The sequence below is a fragment of the Miscanthus floridulus genome, chromosome 1 (assembly GCF_019320115.1).
Source record: "Miscanthus floridulus cultivar M001 chromosome 1, ASM1932011v1, whole genome shotgun sequence".
Lineage (NCBI taxonomy): Eukaryota > Viridiplantae > Streptophyta > Magnoliopsida > Poales > Poaceae > Miscanthus > Miscanthus floridulus.
The window spans coordinates 50,048,574-50,069,083 of NC_089580.1; the positions used below are offsets into that span (position 1 = coordinate 50,048,574).

General features: G+C 40.4%; 1 pseudogene; it reads left to right on the forward strand.

Annotated features, from left to right (window-relative positions):
- Window positions 1-444: 444 nt before the first annotated feature.
- The window catches only part of LOC136516802 (achilleol B synthase-like), a 39,615-nt pseudogene continuing 19,549 nt past the window's right edge, over window positions 445-20,510 (forward strand).

The window sequence follows — 20,510 nt, forward strand, 5'->3', positions numbered from 1 at the left end:
ATCAAATCTTTAGACGCATGTATGAAGTATTAAATATAAATAAAAAATAAAACTAATTACACAGTTTAGACGAAATCCACGAGACGAATCTTTTAAGCCTAATTAGACTATGATCGGACACTATTTGCCAAATAACAACAAAATGCTACAGTGTCCATTTTGCCAAAAATTTTGGAACTAAGCCCTTGTTTAGTTCGTGAAATTTGGAATTTGGGGCTACTGTAGCACCTTCGTTTTTATTTGGCAAATAGTGTCCAAACATTGACTAATTAGGCTTAAAACGTTCGTCTCGCAATTTCCCACCAAACTGTGCAATTAGTTTTTCTTTTCGTCTACATTTAATGCTCCATGCACGAGTCGTAAACATTTGATGTGATAGGTACTGTAGCAACTTTTTGGACTTTGGGGTCTAATTAAACAAGGCGTAAACTGGCCCTCAGCTTATATATAGTACTCCGGCCGCGGCATACCTCCTCTCACAGCAGCAGCAGGGAGCAGGTCCTGACGGCACCTCCTCTGCTTCGTCTCGCATAGCAGGGAGCTAGCAGGTGTGAAATATTCCCCTCCCTAGTTCTTTGGTAAAAATAAATCTGGTTAATCTGAGAATGAAAAATAGGATTGATAGCTGATCAGTTTGGATTGGATGAGATTACTCTCTTTCAGCACCCTCGTAGTACAACTGAGCTAGCACTGCGCTGTAGCTAGCTAGCATGTGGCGGCTAAAGATCGGCGAGAGGCCAAGCAACCCGCTGCTCCGCTCGCCGAATGGCTTCCTTGGCCGGGAGGTGTGGGAGTTCGACCCCGCCGCCGGCACGCCGGAGGAGCGCGCCGAGGTGGAGAGGCTGCGGCAGGAGTACGCCCGCAACCGCTTCACGCAACGGGAATGCGGTGACCTTCTCATGAGGATGCAGGAAAGTACACAGTACATGCATGCCTCGTCCTCTTTATTTGCTCTCGATCTTAGTGAATTTCCATTTTTACTTTAACATAGTACTCTGCAGTGGAATGAGGATACCTTCGCTTCTTTCTTTTCTGTAATTTCCATTTTTTGCTTTAGCATATTTTAACTCAACGGCCACAGTAATACCATCCTTTGTAGTTCAACTTTTGATTTAAAAGTCGTGGCAAAAGAATTATTATCATCGAGATCCTTAATTACCCACTTCGAACCTGCTATAATTAAGGCGTTCTAGTTCCACTACTATGACTTGCGCGACAGTTAAAGAACCGCCTGATATCACCTTAACAACGGCATCATCATTTGATTCGGTCTTTTCCTTCTGTTTCCCCGTGAATGGAAACCCCAGGCCATCGAGACTGCACAACCACGTTGAGTCATAGTAGTTACCTGAAACTATTTGCATTATCAGCCATCTATTTGCATTTTATTGAGCTCTACACCAACTCCCACATCTAAAACAGCATTATCAGCCTCCAAACAAATGTTACCTGAAACTATCGGATCTTCAACTGGACTTTATTTTGCTTGTCTTTGGCACCAGCAGTTGTTTGCCTGCTGGGAGCACTTGATCAGGCACTCGTCCATCACCATTCACCAGCATGTGACGCACCGCCTCCAGATGCATGTCTTTCATGCCAACCGTGGCCTTGATTGTTGTTGTCGGTGTTGTATCCTCCGTAGTAGCCATCAACGTGATATCCACCATGACCGCGACCATACAAGTCACTAGGGTAGGAGTGACCACCGCCACGCCCGCCATAGCCACGACCCTGCAGCCTCGACCACCACGAAAACCACCTCGATAGCCGCGGCCGCCACCATAGCCACTTCCATAGTTATCTCTTCCCTGACCTCCAATAGTGCCACCTGCACTTGGAACGGTGGTTGTCGGTACGTGAGAAAAGTAATAGTAATAGTAATAGTAATAATAATAGAGTAGTTTAACTAAGCCTTTGGTGGGCTGAAACCATTGCCAGGCCCAATTAACACCTTGTCACCCCACGTATTTTGGTTTCTTATTGAATTTTGAATATTTGCTCAAAGATTCCGGCGCAATTTTTTATGGGATTGACTCTCCATGCGGGTCCAGCACATCCCCTAGAGTACGCGAAGGCGAGACTCTAGATAGAAGCTGGTCCTTGCCATGGTCGTGGTTTCAACAATCCTCTTTGATAGAGGTGCTTTGCCATTATGATCACGATCAGATAGGGGAGAGCAGAAGAAATCTCCTTTTCTGCTTGTTGTTCGAGATCTTGAATATGGAATATCCGATCTCTGAAAAAAAAACTCAGTGACGATAGCATGCGTCCCCGAGCATTCGTATTAAGGTAGATGACTCATCACCTGGCTCCACTAAATGGCGATCGGTCATCAGATTCGAAAACAACGGGCAATATTCCCACAAGCTGCGATTTTCTTTTTTAGAAAAAAATAACTCCCACCAAGCGCATGCACCCACTCTGCTCCATGCCTGGCCGTTACGTCACCCTCGGAAAAAAGCAAAATATTTATTTTAAAATGCTATAACTTTTAAACGGCGTATCCATTTTTAATTCCGTCTGCACCGTTGTATTCTACGCGATGAGACGAACAAAACTAGACCCCACTTGCATATGTTTCGAAGAATTTTTTCTAATAGTTTTGTTCATCTCGTCGCGTAGAACACACCGGTGCAGACGGAATTAAAATGGATATATCGTTCAGAAGTTATAGCATTTTCAAATACATGTTTCACTTTTTTCAAAATAACATTAGACAGCATGCAGCGGTGGGCACAGGTGCACACTAGACGCGTGACTCAGCAGATCGTTCGCTGGAACAGAAAGCAGGGAACGACCGCATGGATGGAACTTTGCTCCTCATCCAGTTCAAGAAAACCATCAAACCTCATACCCTGGCCACACATAGGGACTTGTTACCCTATAAGTGGGCCGATGCCACAAACTTATGCTTTAGGTAATGCGGGCAGATGAGGGGGCTTTTTTTTTACCGCCGCCGTGAGGCGTGGGGATCGAACCCAGGCCATAGCAATAAACTCTGGCCGGCGTCGAGATGTCATCGTCGTCCACCACAATCTCTTCATCTATCTGCTCCTCTGAATCCTCGGCAGGGGCGGATCTGGGCCCGGGCTGTAGCTCGGGGCGTAGCCCAAAAATCTATTTAATAGCTCCTTTGCTCAGCCCAAGATAGCCCATAAAATTGTAGATTTAGCCCTGCCCGACGCTGTCCAAAAGTCCCTTACACTATTTTTAGCCCCCCCCCCCCCCCCCCCCCCCCCCCCCCTTGAGCCGTTTCTGGATCCGCCACTGATCCTGGGAATCGGAATTTCTTGTCGCGTATAACCTCGATGAGTTACCTTCCACACAATGCATCAGCTTTGGTTTGGATCGGAGCACGCCGCCAGTCTGCCACCACCGATGCCACGGTATAAGAATATAGAGAAGGCGATGCCACAGCTACCAGATAACTGCTACTACTATATACTATAAAAGTATAGTATTTAATTTCTCCAACAACGACAGTGCGTTGGCGCATTGATAATAGCCTCTGTGTCATCACATCCTTCGTTATATATATACACACACTATATTCAGGTTGTGTTTAGTTCGCGAAATGAAAATTTTTGGATGTCAATCGGATGTTTCGGGGATATCGGAAGGGATTTTCGGATACTAATAAAAAAACTAATTACATAGCTCACCTGGAAACTGCGAGACGAATTTATTAAGCCTAATTAATCCATCATTAGCGCATGTTAGTACTGTAGCACTTATGGCTAATCATGGACTAATTAGTCTTAAAACATTCGTCTCGCGATTTCCAATCAAACTGTGCAATTAGTTTTTTCCGTCTATATTTAATACTTCAGGCATGTGCCGCAAGATTCGATGTGATAGTTTAGGGTGAAAATTTTTGGGAACTAAATCATGCCTCAGTTAGCTAGGATGAAATAAACCACAGTACGTAGTCTTTTCCCATCCTTTTTGAGCAAGCTACTAGCTAGGATGTGGAGGCTCAAGATCGGCGAGAGTCCGAGCAACCCGCTGCTTCGGTCGCCCAATGGCTTCCTTGGGCGAGTGGTGTGGGAGTTCGACCCCGCCGCAGGCACGCCGGAGGAGCGCGCCGAGGTGGGGAAGCTACGGCAGGAGTACACCGGCAACCGCTTCAGGCAACGGCAATGCAGTGACCTTCTCGTGCGGATGCAGGAAAGTACAGTACATGCATGTTTGTTATTGCCGTCTTCGATCGTTCGCGTCATCAGGGGATTGTTTGCAAAACTACCATCCCTTGCTATCCTGCAGCGGATTGTTTGCCGGTGCCTCGCTAACAACGGTACAATATAGCCACTCACAATGCACGCACGTCTTCGAAGATGCTTATAGAGATAGGGTTTACGTGCGTGCATCTTATCGTTGATGGGAACATCGTCTACCACTGAAAGCAGAATGATGTTAAATTAAATCCTGAAATATTCGCTCTAGTCCCATCGGGAGTCAAACCTAGGCTACTGACCTCGTCTTCTCAATGAACAATGATTATCACCGAACGATCCGTTGTCAAGTGCTGTTCAACATAGTAACACCAGACCATGTGGTGGGTTACGTCGATCGATGTACATGGTGCCAAGTTTTTTTTTAGAAAAGGGAAATGGTGCCAAGTTGCTGTGTGCATAGATCAACGGACGACGATATGCCGATTGTACGGCATGTATGTTGTTTCCTCACTGCCAGACCGTCGGGTGGTGTGTCATTTTCTTGATTTATTCACGGTTTCCTCTTGACTTGGTACCACTTGCTTCCTTACATCTATCTCTATGACAAAACACACCTCTCTAACACATCTTAGCATACATCTCCTAATGATTGAGCTGTGTACTGTCGTCATCATGTTCACCAAACTAAAACCACAACAAAATATGCTATTTCGGCCGTGTTTCTTGGACATGGGACGCACTTCACAGATTGTTTTTGGGGCAACGTCTAGTTGAAAGCCGTTGTCCGTAATAACGCCTTGTTTAGTTCCACCCCAAATTCCCAAAAAGTGATACAGTACCTATCACATCGAATGTTTGCGGCCCGTGTATGGAGCATTAAATGTAGACGAAAAAAAAACTAATTGCACAGTTTGGTGGGAAATTGCGAGACGAACGTTTTGAGCCTAATTAGTCCATGATTGAACACTAATTGCCAAATAAAAGCGAAAGTGCTACAATAACCTCAAATTCCAACTTCTTGAAACTAAACGAGCGCTAAATATGTCAGGCCGGTGATGACAATTCCTTTCATATGTGTCGTCTTCCTCGCTCCTCGAGTGCATCTCTCATATATAGCCACCCCATGCGTACGTGTCTTGGGTTCTTGTTGGCGTGAAAACATAGTTCGTGCTGGATGGGTGGCATCATTAGCGCTGGTGGATGTTGTGCGGTGCCCCTCCCTTAGGCACTGTTTTTCTTTTGTTTGTTTATCCGGTGGTGTCCCCTTTTGGTTTCAAGCCCGTTTCACTTAACTGGCTCATGGAGTTACTTTTCTCATTGGTTCAAATTAACTTCAATTTCGTTCTACTCTTGCCCTAAGAGCAAGCTCAATAATAGAGCCGAGCTATATAATAGTGGTTATCTTATTTGTCTATAGGAAATTTTTTTATTATTATTACTTCTACCCATGTCTCACCTTCCCATTTCTAATCCTCCTCACATTCACTTGATGTATGGGCCCACTACTACATATGCTTCTGTGCATAACTTGTTGCTTGCATAAGCGCCCACTACTATAAAATGAGTAACCTAGATGGTCAAAACACATTTAAAAATGATCTCTCGAATGAGCTATTTCTCGAGATGATGGTGAGCTATTTCTCGAGATGATGGTTAGAACCTTCTCTAAAAATGCATGTATAGAGATGGGCCACTTAACACACTGCCTCTAGAGGTGGGTGACTTAGGCAGGGAAATGCTTAAGCCCCCCTCCCGTTTATGCGGCAGGCCATGGCCTTAGGCCTGCTTGCCTATGTAAAGTTTCTGACGTGTCTGTGTCTCATAATTTTTTTAGTAGTGTGCAAGACTTGTCTAATTTTCAATTTGAATTACTACACATTTTTTTTCACCTACGACGTCTTTGATGAAGTCTCATGGTTCGTTGTACATCCCTGCAGTATACAAAACAGAACCTTCATAGTACAAACCTTCCAGCTATCAAGATTGACAAGGATTCAGAAGCCACAGGAGAAACTATACTAGTTGTGTTGAGGCGTGCCCTTAGTCAATATTCTTCTTTGCAAGGACCGGACGGGCATTGGCCTGGGGATTACAGTGGGATTTTGTTCATTCTACCACTCATGGTATGAGTTTTATTTATGATTTAAGTTTATGAAAAATTGAAGCCTCCCAACGAACTTTGAATTATCAAAGCACACAAAGTAACATAATCAATAACAAAATGCTAGAAACATAATACCACAGCAAACTTTTTTTTGGGATATGATAATGTACGTCAACAATGAATGGATCAAGATATAGTATTTTTATTGATTTAATTAAAAATACAAATATGTAAACATAATCCTGTAAAATAGAAACATAGTATGTTTTAAGGTATAAAATATTAACCATTATTGTGGATAACTAATTGGATATGATCCCCATAACATTCCGAGGTTCTGTTCTCATGATATTTTACAAAAGGTCACTATTTGACCAAATAAACATATGTTGTAACTTTAGCTATTTCATTTTTGTCATTAGTAAATATATTCAATAATTGTGGTGGTATCATATTTTGATCTCACAAAATTTATTTACTGTATCTATAAAATCATAGCTTTAACAATGCTTCTACCTTTTTTTGTATCTTTTAGATATTTGCATTACATGTCACACGATCACTGAATGAAGTTTTGTCAATAGAGCATATACGCGAGATATGTCGCTACATTTATAACATTCAGGTATTTCAAAGTTTGCTTAAAATTTCCACACAATGTAGAATACATAAAATATATCTTACATATTCTATGAAATATAATATGTATAGAATGAGGATGGAGGCTGGGGAACACACACCTTGGGATCAAGCTCCATGTTTGGCACATGCGTAAACTATGCAACCTTAAGGATTCTAGGAGAGGTGCTTGATGGAGAAAATGATGCATTATCCAAAGGGCGTGCTTGGATTTTGTCTCATGGAAGTGCAACTGCAGCACCACAATGGGCAAAGATATATCTCTCGGTATGCAAATAAGTCATTAAATTTTATAAATATAAAAATAATTTAAACTTTAATAATTAATAGTTTTTTGATATATGGAACGAACATCTTATATTAGTTTTATTCTTATTAGTTTGCAATACAATGTAAGTTCTCTCTAGTTGAACAACATTTTCTAGCCATGAACATCTTTAGCATTGTAAATATATGGTTGTGGAGTGAAATTAATGCAACCCATTGTTGTTGCTTTCAACATAAGGTGATAGGTGCATACGATTGGTCTGGGAACAATGCAATTATTCCTGAGTTATGGATGCTTCCACATTTTCTCCCAATTCATCCCGGTATTTTATCCTAATCCCACATTTCATAGTTCATATGAATCCACACACATATTTTCCAACTTTTATTTTGCTAGAGTGCAAATAAATTAAACAAATATTTGACTGCACTCTACACCTTTACATTTAATTTAATTTAATTGTTTCTAGGAAGGTTTTGGTGCTTTTGTCGGATGGTTTACATGCCAATGGCTTACATTTATGGAAAAAAGTTTGTCGGGCCTATCACTCCAACTATCTTGGCAATAAGAAATGAGATCTACAATATACCATATAATGAGATCAACTGGAACAAGGCTCGCAATTCTTGTGCCAAGGTATATCACTATCCTTCTCAGCATTGAAGCTTTATACTACCTCTAGTCATCATGTAAAAAAGTCATATTCTAAATAATTATGCTCAATTTCACACAGTTTAATATTAGGACCGACCTTTAAAAATTACTTAATCCATGTTTATCCAACGACTAGATTGGAAGAGAACCCCTTGAAGTGGGGCTCCAAGTGGGGGATTGGGAATCTTTGAAAGGTCCTAATGGCTAGAGGGGGGTTGAATAGCCTATAAAAATTTCTACAACAGCACTAAGCAATGTGGTTAGACAAATATGAGGCGAAGCAATTCTTGCACTAGCCTACTAAAAATGCAACGCACCTACCACAATTCTAGTATCTATAGTCTCTATGCACACAATGTTAGGTCACTACCACTAAGTTAGTGAGCTCTCAAAGACTAACTAAAGAGCCTCATTAACCACTACACAAGACACAAGCTAGCTCTCAAGACTAAATACACTAAAGAGTGTAGCAACACTAGAAATATAAATACAAGAGAGGGGATGTGATAGTTATACCGCCGTGGTAAGAGATGATCAATCCAATCACAATGAATACCAAGAAATCCCCGGAGACAAGATGACACAATGATTTTTCACCGAGGTTCACTTGCTTGCCGGCAAGCTAGTCCCTGTTGTGGCGATTCACTTACTTGGAGGTTCACGCGCTAATAGGCATCACACGTCTAACCCGCAATCGGGTGCCGCACAACCAACACAAGATGAGGATGACACAAGCCACGAGTAATCCACTAGAGTACCTTTTGGCTCTCCGCCGGGGAAAGGTCAAGAATCCCTCACAATCACCACGATCGGAGCCAAAGACAAGCACCTTCCTCCGCTCGACGATCCTCGCTGTACCAAGCTATCTAGGTGGCGGCAACCACCAAGAGAAACAAGTGAATTATGCAACAAAACACAATCACCAAGTGCCTCCAGATGCAATCACTCAAGCAATGCACTTGAATTCACTCCCAATCTCACAAAGATGATGACTCAATGATGAAGATGAGTGGAGGGCTTTGGCTAAGCTCACAAGGTTGCTAAGTCAATGCAAATGGCCAAGAGAGTGAGCTAGATACGGCCAAACACCTTATATAGGTGTCCCCTCGAAATAGAGTTGTTGGCTCTCTGTCAACATAGAAGTCGGGGCGACCGGACGCACCGGTGGGGTTGACCGGACGCAAGACCCCAGTGTCTGGTCCTTGGATTTGGGCCATGTGTCCCCGTGTGTTCAACCTTAGCCACTGATCACCAACGACTAGTTAGCCTCCCTCGCGCGGTTAAGTTGAGATCAGACGCGCTGATCAAGGAGACCGGATGCGCCGATGCATAGTCAGCCCTCGCGTGCACCAATGCCAACACCCAATGACCAGATGCGCCGGTGCCCTCGCTAACCCAGTATCAGATCAAGTCCAGTAAGCATCCAGAGAGGGATTTTGCTGATCAGATGCGTCCGTTCACGTATGACCGAACGCACCACATCGTCAGGTCCTCTCTGGCTCAGCAACGAAGCATACGTCAGCGTACGTCATGTGTGACCGGATGCAGGCCCTGCGTGTCTGATCACATTCACTATGCAGCATTTGGTCACTGAACACACCAAGCCCGAGCGCGCCATCTTCACTATAATTGACCGGACGCACTCACCCCGAGTCCGGTCAGTTCGAATGCAGCGTTCGGTCACTGAAAATAGTGACTCCTCAACTCTAAACTTCGCCAAATATCACTACCCTTGAACAAATGTGCCAACCACCAAGTGTATCACCTTGTGCATGTGTGTTAGCATATTTTCACAAACATTTTCAATAGTGTTAGCACTCCACTAGATCTAAATACATATGCAATGAGTTAGAACATCTAGTGGCATTTTGATAACCGCATTTCACGACGAGTTTCATCCCTCTTAATAGTACGGCTATCTATCCTAAATGTGATCACACCCACTAGGTGTGTTGATCATCACAACAAAATGGTCCTATGGATTTTACCTTTGCCTTGAGCCCATTTTATTTTTCTCTTTCTTCTTTTCCAAGTCTGAGCTCTTGATCATCACCATGGTCACACCACCATCATCATGGTCTTCATCATTTGCTCCATCACTTGGAATGTACTTAACCTATCTCATATTCACTTAGAGCACATAGGTTAGTACCTAGGGTTTCATCAATTCACCAAAATCAAACTAGAGCCTTCAATCTTGCTATAATAGGGGTCCTGCTAGAGTTGTTCCTTATTATTTCTTTTTTGTCTCATACTAAAAAATATACTGGAGTTGAAATTGTGTTGACATACAAGATGTATTTTAAACTTTTACGCATTATTTGTGTTACAAATATATTTTTTGGCATTTTTATTTCGCCTCTCAAGGATATTAATGGCTGCTAAGGTAATTCCATTTTCTAGTAGTGCGTGTAGTATATATGAGTCTATACATGTGTGATGTTGCATGGTTGTTCTTGAGTCCTTGTGATAAGGCGAGTCACTAAATACCCATGTTGTCTGTGATCAAATTTTACTATGTACAAATGAATGACCAGTTGCATAAGGATATATCATGCAAGTATTCAATTCTATAAAAGTAATTGTTGTTCTTTTTTCATTTGGTCACTGCAGGAAGACCTTATCTATCGCCCTTCATGGTTGCAATGTATTGCAATGGCTTATTTAAATAAGTTTATAGAACCAGTATCAAATCTCTGGCCGATGAATAAGCTACGAGAAAGAGCTATGAGCAACCTCATGGAACATATCCACTACGAAGATGAAACCAGCAACTATGTTGGCTTATGCCCTATTAACAAGGTAGCATCCCATTATCTTTTAAAATAAAGGCTAGGCTTTCTTCCATATCTGGCTTTTTTTAAGCAACAGGAGGGTTAGGTCTCTACTGATTATAATATATTAAAAAGAGAGAAAATGTCACACACACAAAAGACCAATAAACAAAAAATATATATACAAAAAGATCAACAAAATTATATAATGTTCTCTAGCCATTTGTTCAGTTATGGGTAGATATCTCTTTAATGCACGATGGACAACCATGGGAAATGTTTCTTTGCACTTTCTTGGTTTGCATTTTGTAATCTCAACTGGAATTCATCTTAAGATGAATATTTTCTTACTAATCAAATAGAAAAATACTTTAGCTCATTAAGATAATGACTTCCATGAAAAAGGGTAACATTAACTGCTTCCCAAGCTTTCCAACACCTGGAAAGGATTATCATATATCTCAATTTGAAGGTTTAGCAGAGCCCAACAAGCATGGGCAAAAGGATAGTGGATAAAAAGTGCTCTAGTGTCTACCTCTTCATCCCCACAAATAAACACAATTAATTATAAGACTGCATATTCATGGTCCTTAATTTGTTTATAAGAAGAAGTCAAAAGAAGACTTTATGTTTGTTCTGGCACATACATGTTTCCTTCTAGTTGCATGTTGATGATGCTAGCAATCTACCACCCTATTGTTATTTTAAAATTTAATTATATCCTTTGTTATGTACATGCTATATTATTGGCTCATTGCATAAGGGTTCAGCTAGTAATAATTAGCCGAGGTGTTTGCAGAAGCAAGAATGTTATTAAACTTTTATAATTTTGACTAGCAATATCTACTATCATTAGTGTTTCCAATCTGCATGAAATTTTAGATATGGATGGTCCAAGTTAGAAAATCGAGTTAGTTCAAACCTCGCTAAAACGGATTTATATTTTTTGATATGAGTGACTTTATGATTGATCATCCAACACACTTTCACAATTTTTTTGAGCAGAAAATACAGCAGGGGAGACCCCCTCTGTAACTATTTCACAATTGGTATGCATCTTTCATTTCCTTTTCCCTTGTCCCAAGGAAACCCCCAATCCAGCATGGGCCACATTTTACAAATTGAATAGTCATTTTTCTTACATTTCTTGACCACAATGTCTAGAAATGCATGGGCCACATTTGTGTTTGTGTTGGCATAAGGTATTCCATTTGGCAAGTATGTTTTCCCTTATATGATTATCACGGTCCCATATTGATATGGATCAAATGGTATCCAATTTCTCAAGTAGTCCATTTGGAATCTCATAAAAGAAAATCATAAACATAGGTAAGCTGCTAATAAACTCTTAACTTTCTCCTAGTGCATGTGCTACTATCATTTGCATATACTCAATTTCATTTCATAATGTTCTTAAATCCCTTTCCAAACCGGTAATTTGTTTAAATCTCTACAGAAATTTACAACTCACTTTCCTAGATAGATCAAATAGACCACATAAATTCTCTTACATGATGGAACTCTACCCAGAGTTAGTCATCACCAGATCACCTGACTAGATTAGCTCATACGAGTTTATTTTATGATGTGTCTCACAACAAAATTGTTTATGAAAGAAAAGGCATACCACTACCTTATTTGCATCTAATCATATTGTACAAAACTATTTACTTTACTAATTTTCCTTTTTCTACAATTAGGCCTTAAATATGATATGTTGTTGGATAGAAAAACCAAACTCCCATGAATTCAGACAACATCTCCCAAGGATTCATGACTTTTTGTGGATTGCTGAAGATGGAATGAAGTCAAAGGTACTATTTTTGTACTTTGTTATCACTGCTAGAGAGAACATTATATTTGTAGGAATGGTGAGAAATGATTCATAGGAGAGATTTTTGTAGTCGCATGTACCAAGCACCTCTAGAAATGAGTCATTTGTAGGGTGTAGCGAAATAACAATCACCTTGAAAAATGATGCCTCTAAAAAAATTATTTATGTAGTAGTGTTATCCAATGCAATTGTGATGTTTAAGAACATTGCGTTAAGAAAAAGAAGTTGTTTGAGCACAACTCTCACACACAACATGTGCCCATGAATTAATTGATGCATAATGTGCCACTTAGAAACATATATGACTACTGAAAAGGATCAAGTTGTCAAAGATAGAGGGTGAGGTTGGGGATTGAATTAGGCTTCTAACTTTTTTGCGATGTGAGTGTGTCTAATGCTAAAACATTTTGTGCCCTAGTTCGAATCATATTCTAGCATGGAAAATCTAGGAAAGCAAACAATTGTAAGAATGTAACCTCTAGAAAGTAAAAAGATGGTTCAGAAGGCTTTTTTCTTTAGGTGTCAAAGAGTCAGCATTGTTGACTAGTTCTTATTGGAACAGATGTGCTAGGGCCACCTCCCTCTTGAACCATGAATGGACTACCTCTTGGAACATATGGTTCAGTAGTAGTTGTGAAGTTGGCACACGTGGCCCATGTGACTGTAGGATCTCTGGTTGGCCTATAGGTGGGGTGAATAGGCTTGTCAAAACAAACACTCAAACTTTTATCAAATTCACCATGCGGCACTGCCGCTCTGGAGGGCGGCACTGCCGGACTGCAACACTGTCGGGCCAGAACAGCGGCACTGCTGCACCTGCAGACAACTTCGAGTCACAGTTCAAAATCCGTAAACAAAAACTTAGATCAGAGAAATTTCCTAACTTACTATAGGTATGACAATCACAAATCAAGAGCTACAAGTAGTATGAACACCACATACAAGTAGATTGACTAGAAACCCTAGAAATCATCTCAACCATAATATGTCATGCAAGTAATGTAAATCAAGCACAAGTGACACAATGATTTATCTCGTGGTTTGGCTCGCCACCAACGCTTGCCTACCTCCACGTTGTTGAGGTTAGCCACAAAGGCTTAGGGCTTTCCAACCATTCCTCGTTCTAAAGTCAAGAGACTTAACTCTTTAGATGAGGGATGGGTTTACTAGCTTAAAGAGATGGTTACAAACTTCACGGGGCTGCCACACAAGTTGGCAAGCTCCACGGGCGTCGCTCTAGCCGGCTAGGAGCCAAGCTCCAAGAGTAACAAACACAACCGCCAGCCAAAACGTGAACCAAGTGCTCTTTAGAGTTGGGGAATCAATGGTGCTGCTCTCTAATTGAGTTTTGGACCCTTTTCCCTCAAGGATTGATGGGGAAATCAATTAATTTGCTTGGGGCTTGAGGTCAACAATAGAGGGAGAGAGAGAGAGAGAGAGCTCCTTCTCTGTTTTGGATGAGCTGGAATGAGGAAGAAGAGGCAGAGTGCCATTGAGAAGGAAGGGGAAGGGTATAAATACTCCCCAACCCCCAACGGTCACTTGAGTCGCGGTAGTGCCGTGGCTCAAGTGCGGCAGTGCCTCTTTTCAAGTGCGTCAGTGCCTCTCTTCAAGTGCAGCAGTGCCTCTCTTCAAGTGCGGTAGTGCCGCACCACGTAAGACAGCAATGGTAAGAGTGAAGTGTAGACTGTCTTGGCTGTAAATCTGAGGATGCATGTGTATGTTTGAGCACTTGGTAGCACATATTAGCTTAAGCATTGTGTACCCCTTTATAGTATGGCTTTTCCTATACTCAAATTCAAAATATAAAAGAATTTAAACCTCCTTTGAGTTTGAAGCCATCTACATTTGTAATTGGGGGCTCCTCCATTTTGTGTAGCATCCTCAAACATGAATTCCCTGCTTGTCATCTCAATAAATCTCATTAGTTCTCTAATTGCATGGTCATTATCATCAAAACCCACAATTAGGGCTTGATTGCACTTTCAGTGGCACATATGGGGTTGCAGTTGGCGGGTTTAGTACCACCATGGAAGTTTAGGATGGTGAGGGCTAACTTATAATCCTTGTGGTTCCAAACGTAACACCTTTAGGTTAACCCTTTTACACGAAGTGAGGACGAAAGTGTAAGAGAGGTGCTATGCGTATGTAGGCCCGTTCCATGTGAGAAGCTAGGCCCTAAGCATATTTTGGACATGGGGTGTTACATGGACAAAATGCTCGCTAGTGATAAGCCATCATCCTTTTATTGATCGACGAATTTCAAACAAAGCATGACACTTCTTGGGTCTTCCACAAGTGTCACCTCCTTGGAAGCTCACCAAGAATAAACACCGCCAAGCCATCTAGGTGATGCCTGTCTCAAGAGGAGAAGGCAAACCTCATTTTTCCTAGAACCAGGCAAAAAAATAGGTGGATGCGCTATTGCTGCTCCCTAGGCACCAATGATGTCCTTAATATTCAGTCAATAAACTTGCAAATTACTTTAGTTCTTCCTTTTGACTTCAAGGTGTGGCTATATATGAACTCCAAAGGGTGGAAAGAAACCTAAAACCAATGAGGTGGTGAAGTATTTATGGCTACATTAACATATCGAAACTAGTTATTTTCTCCATGCATAAAAATTTCAAACCCCAAATATTCTAGTAGTGCAATTTAATTTGGCTAGAGGATCTGGTGAGTGCTGCTACCTCACCTCACTATAAGAAACTTGTTACTATTTTATAAAGCTTCGGTTGAAGCAGTTGCTAACGTCATAAGAGCATTTGATTGTTGTTTGTTGAAAGCATCAGGTGAGAAACTCAATCACTACTGGAAACTCGAATACTTGTGTGTGTGCCGAATTTTTCTGTGTGTTTTTTCGGTATGCACAAAAAAACTAGTAATTATTCTGTGGATTCGAAAAATGCCGACAGAAAAATACAAAAATCGACATAATAATTGCATGATTTTTCTATGTGTGCCAATACACACAGAAAAAATATAATTATTCTGTGCGTTTCTATAAAACGCACAAAAAAAAGTAAACACACACAGAAAATTACAATTTTTCCGTGGGTTTCTACAAAACGCACAGAAAAAAGACAATTATTCCGTGGGTTTCTATAAACACACAGAAAAATAGAACAAGCGCCCTCCATGTAATTTTTTCTGTGAGTTCACCTAGACCGACATAAAAACATATTTTTTTCTGTGCGTTTATTTCTTTTTTTTTGTGTGAGGATTAACACACAGAAAAATTAGTTTTAATCTGGGCGAACACAATTTTTCTGTGCGTGAGGCCCACAGAAAAATTGTTTCTGATGATGAACCCATAGAAAAATTTGATTTTTCTGTCATTCTATTTCTGTGTGTTATTTTATGAAGGTATACCGTTAGAAAAACATTTTTCCGTGGGTATTCGCATTTTTTCGTGGGTTTTTGCACACACAGAAGTATTCAAGTTTCCAGTAGTGAATCCGCTGGCAACTCTCTCAGTCTCTCTAATGTTCTTGCTACTTAAGCATTCAGTGGATTCAATAGAGCATCGATCTAGTGAGTGTTAATCACTCCTTACCCTCAATGTCCTTTCTTGGGTGATGGCATCCAGTATGTTGAGCATTACGGTGAGTTTAACTCACAAATAAACACTCCAGAAGTTTTGTCTGGTGAGAAGCATCTGGTGTTCACTAAAATTTAAGGAACATTCCATTTCAAATTTCTCAAGCCCTGACTTCTTTTCTTGCATCTTAGGGTTTCTTGCATCTCAAATTAGGCCATGCTCTTAGTTTTCATTTTCATCACCCTTAGTAGAATTGTCTATATCTTAATGTTCATGCATATATCATTGCAACATCACCATGAAAACCAAATAGTCAACAATACCAATAAAGCCCGTCTGTTGTGATCTGAGTCAATGTTGCCTCTGCAAACACAACTTTCTATACTGGTGATGTCATTAATCACCAAAACCACAATAGGACCTAAATGCTTTTAACATCCCTAAGGGCGAGCGCTCATTACCATCCCAATGACCAACCTTCATCAAACAAAGGTTTTGCCTCCTCTTAAGCTTGTCTTATTACTCGATGTAGTATGGGTTTGATCCGGGTCGCTACTATACCAACCTGGTCCTCTCGTTGCCTACTTAAGCTATTGGTCCTTGTTGGGACCTTATATATAACGAGATGTCTAGGCTGCCACACTAATCGAGGTCATTAGCTGGACCACACTGTTCTTTGGGCAGTGGACATACAACATACACCCCTCTCTATGGTACCTGCTCCTGGCTACACCATAACAGAAGTATTCAGTGGCGGAGCCAAGGGGGGGCTGGCAGGGGCCATGGCCCCCCCCCCCCCCCCCCCCCCAATATTTCACAACAAAAAAATGAGTAGTATGAATTAATATTTTTTATTTATATTTAGAGAGAGATTATATAAAATTCTTGTCATATATACCTATTAATATCTTCTAGATAATATAATCATACAAAACACAACTAGATAATAAAATTATCGCAATGAAAAAGACTGAGTTGGTACTCAAGATTTACAAAGTCATCCTATACGTCTTGCTGTTAACGGGTATGTCACTTACCACTGAAAAAATAACGTCTTAGATCCTAGAATACATATAAGAAATTGCGAGCACCCATTCAAGTCAGTGAATTAATTCCGATAGTCATCACAAGGAACCTAACGAGTTGAGTTGCGCTTAGTTTTTACATGTTGGCTCTTTTGGCCGGCCCCCTCTAAGTATAATTCCTGGCGGCCGCCCCCCTAAGGATAATTCCTGGCTCCGCCACTGGAAGTATTGCAATCATCTCGATCTAATCTTGGGCTTCCACTCCAGTTTTAGCGTTTTCATTACTTATGCTACAATTGTTTATGGATTCAAAGAATTTGTCAGTTATGCATGGTAGGGTAGGAAATAATAGTGTTATATTTCAACTCATTGATACGATTCCATGCCCATCTGTAGGATTGCTTAGTATCCAAATTAAACCACCATGTAGTTTATACTTAAAATAAACCTACGGGTCTCAATACAAACCATACTCCTCCACCACTAAACAAATGTCTTGGTTGTTTTAATTTCTAGATAATTTTTTCTTCAAAATGCAGAAACATAACGAGTTTTTCTTCACTAGGTGTATGTTGGTTGCCACAGCTGGGAAACTGCGCTCATAGTTCAGGCCTTTTGCTCAACAGGGCTTACTGAGGAGTTTTGTTCAACCCTTCAACAAGCACACCAGTTCTTAAAAAATGCACAGGTTTACTGAGTATATGTGTGACATATTTTTATTGAAAAGCATTGTTGTAAATTGACATCAATATTTTCTGCTTGTAGGTTATTCAGAACATTCCTAATTACAAAAGCTACTACCGTGAAAGAACAAAAGGTTCTTGGACTCTGTCCAATGGAGAAAACTTTTGGCCTATTGCTGATACTAATGCTGAAGCACTTAAGGTTATATTTTTCACTAACACAAAGTGAACTTAATATTTGGAAACACTTTTCACATGGCAAGAATCAGTCCTCGCATGTCAAATGAAGATGATTGAGTCCTCTCTTGGCAGCAAAAGAAAAACATTATCCTTGTTTTATCTTTTTGTAGGAACAGGAAGGGTTTCCCTACCGAGAAATTTATTATTGAAAGAGCAAATTACAATAGAGAATTAAGAATCAAAGAAGATAACAGAAATTACAACCGGCCTTATAGCCATAAATCTGTCAAAGGAAACTATCACTTCTTTGCCTTAAGGATAACCATAGTAAACTCTTTCTTAAAATATCCTTGCAATTCGCTACCTTGGTGCAATAATAATGCCTCTGGAGATCACAACATTTTGCTCTGTTCGAGTCTGATCCTTCTTTTATCTTCTTGAGGCATGTTTTGGCTTGAGCAAATGTATTTCTGATCTTAGTGAGAATCTAAATTAACATGTACTAAAATTATGTACAAATAGTTCTGTTTTACTAGACAATATGTGTTGTCTGCAAAAAAAGGTACTATTTTAATCAGTCGTTTGCCTTTTCATTGTGTAGGCAATACTGCTGCTGTCTAACATTCCTTCAGAACTTGTCGGGGATCCAATAAAACAAGAACGGCTGTATGATGCTGTTGATTGCCTCCTTTCTTTCGTGGTATGACTAATCAAATTATCTACCATATATTACCAACATTCTAGCTAGAGTTAGAATTCCTTCCCAAATGTATACATGAAAAAGTATTATGTACCAATTGTCATGTGGAGTAGCCGGGGGTTGCATGGTGACCGGCTGCATGGTGACTAGAGGGGGCGCAGTTACAGCACGATAGCACTAATGCAGCAGTGATTAGTGGCTAGCTGGGATTTAGGTGATTAGGGAGATTAATGGCTAGGCTAGAATTCAGGGAGCTAGAAATTAGGAGATTCATTATCTCCGGTAGCCTATTTATACTCTGTAGTCAGCCATGGAAGGATTAAGCAATAACAAGACAATTCTATCTCCCAATTCCCCTTGAACAACAGGGCGTAGAGGGGTAAAACCTCGCCCCGAATCCAATTCCCCCAAATGCTCTAGTCTCCCTCCACGCCGACTTTGCTCGGCCTTCCTCCTAGAAATGGTTATCTTTATTCCCCAACCCCCAATGATCTAAGGATCATGACACCAATTAGAAAATGGTATTGAAATTAGATTAAAATGTCTGAACAGAACAAACATATATATATTTTGGTGCTCTCAGCAAACACTTAACCAAAGCCTTTTTCTTTATTTCTTTTTTTTTTCTTGCCGGCACATTGGACATTACATCATCGTAGTATGTGAAAATACTAAAATGTAAAGCGTAGATACTAACAAATGAAATTATTCATCACTAGCACATCTAACAAATTCAGTGTATATAAAATTATTCACTAGTGACCACAAACAAACTCAAGAGATTTGTTAGCTAACACACCTACATGCACTACTAATAAGGGCCAGTTTGGATCTGGATAGTGTCACACCCAATTTTAAGGATAAAATGGGATGCATAATCTTATGTGCGCTCAGAGATCAATTATACACATAAGCCGACAAATTATAGAAAGTACCATCAGAAGTGTTTATTACATCACGAATATTATCACATAGTCTTCACATAAATATAGCGAAAATATAAAGATAACTCTCTCGCAGAAGCTCCATAGCACAGGGATGTCAACTGGTTGACCACAAGACTAGTAATCCCTAGGAAAGTCGTTATTATCATAGCAATCTGTTACCCATCTGGGATTTTTATCCAAATGATGAAAATAAACAAGCTACATCTCGTACTCAACAAGTGTAACATGGGGTTCACGAGACTAAAAAACTTGACACGGGTTTGACTGCATTTAGCTTTTAGTTGTCACAATTTTAACACATGAGTAGCACAAGTTGTTTTAAACCCAATATAAACACATGATCAAGTAAACATGAATAATGAATAGCATAAACAAATAGTCAATAGTGATCATCTATTCCATAAGGGTTTCAAGTCTACTTGTGACCATGAGCACGACTATTATAACAGTTTTACACTCTGTAGAGGTTGTACACTTTCATTGTGAGTCGTAATTCCCATTTGCTCGGGGTTTGCAAGTCCCCAAAACACTCCCAAGGTGAGCAGACAGGGTACACTATGAAGCCTTTCAAAGGTTTGTCTAACAAGTTAGGGCCGCTAGGATTTCAATTGACAAACAGATGTAGAGCTCCCCTTCTAGATGGCACATTTCGCGCAGGCTATACGCATATAGACAGAGGCCGCACTATACCCGATTCGGCAAGCCTCTTTTGCACCATAAAGGTAACCACTAACAAGCTAGAAAAGATCCTCATACTTGACTAAAGCCAGAGCCATGTGGCCCTCATAGTTGTACCGTAAGTCCCGGATGATCACTTACAGATAAGTTCTTAGGGAGAGGAATCTGAACATTTAGAAAGTAGCTAAATACTCCAGCCTCCTTTTATCAAGTTGCTAAAAAGTCATATTTTAATGTTTATTGCATATACCATTAGTCAAGTTACAAGATCATGGTTTTATTGAGCACTAGCATTAGCTACCCAATGT